Genomic DNA, 3,318 nt, shown 5'->3' on the forward strand with positions numbered 1-3,318 from the left:
TAGATAGATAGATAGATAGATAGATAGATAGATAGATAGATAGATAGTGCTTTTTAAGGTTTACTTAACACTCCATGTTTGTTTTCTTCTTCATTGGTAATTGAAGTCACTGGAGCTGATGAAGTCTCCAAGAGAAAACAGTGCAGTATGAGAAGTGAAGATGTCACAGGATAAAATGTTGGGAAATTCTTGAGTTTAGGAGGCAGGAGAAAGATGATGGCCTGACAACTGAGAATAAACAAAGGTGGTCAGATGGGTTAAAAAACCACAGTCATCACCTAATAAATGTTCCCCTCCCTCCCCCCACTCATGTCTTGGCATAAGCAACACTGGTATTAAAAGGATGAATTGGGATTAAAAAGCCTTTGTTTTAAGAGGAAATTTAGGGGCATGGAAGGAGCTTTTTAATTTCCCAAAGGCAATCATATCCAGGCCATTTTTCATCTGAATTGTCTATAACAAATATCCATAATGATTATATATGACAATGGAGAAGTGTTATGGGGTATCCATCCAAATTCATGTTCTAATCCAGACAATAAATCATCTGTGTGGGTGGTCAGACTAGCTGTCTTTCAGGAGGTTCTCCAGTGTTTCTGGCTTGGTGTGATCAGTTAAATGTCATCTGTAAACAGGAGCCTCTGGAGGACCATCCCCAGGGAATCCCTCTTCTCCTCTGGATCTTTCCCATGGCAGTGGCAAGCTTACATCTCTCTGTTTTGTTACTTGTCTGATGTTTATGATCAGAAGGGTCATGCAGCATGGCTATGTCTGTTATTAGATCATTTTAAGGAACAAGAATGATTTTGTTGTATTGATAACAGATGTCTTTTGATCTGTTGACTCAGATACTTTTTTTTTCATAATCCAACACGAGGTATGAAGAAAAATATATTTTCTCCATCTTTCATTCAGTTGGGAAACAGTAAAGATGTGGTCCTTTGTGGAGCAGCACTTTGGAAATCCTGTTGGTTCCCATAATGCCTTCATTAAGGACGACTTGGGTGTGGGGGTTTCAGAAAGACTTTGCGTAGATGAAAGGCTAGTCACATGGTTTGGTAATTTTAGGTCATAGATCACAGATTCTAACCTTAAAGACTTTACATCTTTTTTTGGCATTTTTTTTCAGTATTGATAAGGCTTGGTATTTTTTCTAAACCTTCAGTATCTCACTTTGTTAGATACCAATACCTTCACAATAGAATCACTTCCCACATAGGTCTCATCTCTCTCTGTTTGATCCAATCCTTCTGCTTTTTCCATCTTTGTTCTTTGGTTCCATTTCTGTGTCCGCTATCAGCTCAACTGGGACTACGATGTTATAGACCAGGGAAAGTGGTTCCACTTATCTGGTTGGAAAAAGAAGTTTTGCTTACAATTTTTATGAATCTTTCCTATTTTTCTTCCATTTTTTGTCTCTCCACCCCATTGTGATTTCTCTATCTCACTCTTCCTTTCCACCATTTTCATCTTTAGATGCTTTAGGGATGACTTTGCTCCATTGAATAAAAACATTACAGTTACTGTCGATGTCATTGTTGATGTCCATAAAATCCATGAATCTCATTTTTCTAGATTTCTTTCAAGTTTTCAAAACACCGTCCTTTGACCCTCACTACAACTCCGGGTTGTGCACTAGGTGATCCAATGAATAGAGTGCTGAAACTGGAGTCAGGCACTTACTAGCTGTGTGATTCTGTGCAAGCTCCATAACCACTGCCTGCCTCAGTTTCCTTATCTGTGAAAGATGCGGTGTTCTGAGAATAAAATGAAATATTTTTAAGTGCTTTACCATTTAAAGAACCATCTACGTTCTAGATATTGTAATTGTCACTTATTTAATAAGCTGATTATTATTATCATTATTATTTTTATTTTGCAGATTAAAGATCCAGGCTAAGAGACATTAAACACAATGGCTGACACATAGTAGGTGTTTGATAAATATTTATTGTCTGTTAAGTGACTTGCCTAATCCCACACAGTTGTGGAGTGTCAGAAGTAAGACTTGAATCCATTCCATCACATTGCAGCTCTTAGTTTATGCAGGTCAACCTCATTTTTCAGGGGAAAGACATTCCAAAGCATTTAAGCAACTGGCTCAAGGTCATGCAACCAGTTCATGGCAGAGCTGGGGTCAGAAGTCAGGTGTTTTCAATGGGCTCTTCTGAGCCCTATAGTCTTGAAGGGACAAGAAGCCCTCTTGTAGTGACCCTCTCTAACTGTTCAAAACACAGCTTTACCAATTTCATGTCTTCCTTAGGTGCAAGGAGAGATGGAAAACAGCAGCTGGCAACCCCTTCTTTCAGAAGGAAAGGAAGAAGCAGAGGATAGCATAGAGAGAAGGGAACACGCCTTCTCCCTGCCACTGGCATGTGAGTGCGGGCATGGAGTCAGGACACCTTCCTGGGTTTTAATGCTATTTCTGATGCTTATCAGCATGATGACCTTGAGCGGGTAACCTAACCACCACGTTCCTCAATTTCCTTATCTGTGAAACAGGCGTATTTGTACTTCCTAACTCATGGGGTTTCTGTGAAGAAAGCTCTGTATAAACCTTATGTTATTATAGAAATTAGAATCATTACCGTGATCGTCTCAGCCCGCCTAATTAATAGGGAAATAGATGCTAGGGACTGACACTTGAGTGGCAGCCAGTTATGTGAAGCTGGACTGTCCCTGCTTGTCTAAGAGCAACCAGGTCTTCTCCTTCCCATCCCAAACACTGGAGTCCTTTTTAAAAAGTCTACAGCTGAAATGTATTATGTAAATGAATTCTCCTCCCAGGGAGGATGCTACCAAATGATCTGAACAGTTGTTGAAACAGCTGGATTCATTTTGCAGCATAGACACAGTTGGCTTGTCTACTGCATCCCCTCCCTCCCCTTAGCTTCATTTGAACAGATACTTGGGGCGTCCGTGGGAGGTGGGTCCGGAACAAACCTCCCATCTCACAGAAGCAAGACAGCACACAATGATCACGCACCCACATCAGGAAACACATGAGAAGACGTATGGGGTCTACACCAGGGTTTGGAGACACAATTTTCAAAACAGCATATTCTAAAGCTGACCTTTTTTTTTAAGTGTAAGAGCATGGAGTTAGACCCAGAAAGGGTATCTAATACAAACTTATCATTTTACAGCTAGGAAAACTGAGATCTGAAGAGGTTTGTTGACTTGCCCAAGGTCACATGAATGATAAATGACAAAGACCAGGTTTGCACACTCATCCTTTGACTCTGCCTCCTCTTTCCACTGCCCTGCAGTAGTGTGTGTGTGTGTGTGTGTGTGAGAGAGAGAGAGAGAGAGAGAGAG

The 3,318-nt window shown here is 40.5% G+C and overlaps 1 long non-coding RNA gene across 1 annotated transcript in view; it reads left to right on the forward strand.

The window, feature by feature from the left end:
* The first annotated feature begins 2,891 nt into the window (after nt 1-2,891).
* Nucleotides 2,892-3,318, forward strand: part of LOC138165960 (uncharacterized) — a 7,705-nt gene continuing 7,278 nt past the window's right edge. The window contains exon 1 of the long non-coding RNA XR_011169506.1: nt 2,892-3,219. This is a non-coding gene — a long non-coding RNA (uncharacterized lncRNA). The remainder of the gene's footprint in view (nt 3,220-3,318) is intronic.

Source organism: Petaurus breviceps, unplaced genomic scaffold (genome assembly GCF_028583685.1).
Source record: "Petaurus breviceps papuanus isolate PSGF00001 unplaced genomic scaffold, PetGlider_PUasm1.0 218, whole genome shotgun sequence".
Classification (NCBI taxonomy): domain Eukaryota; kingdom Metazoa; phylum Chordata; class Mammalia; order Diprotodontia; family Petauridae; genus Petaurus; species Petaurus breviceps.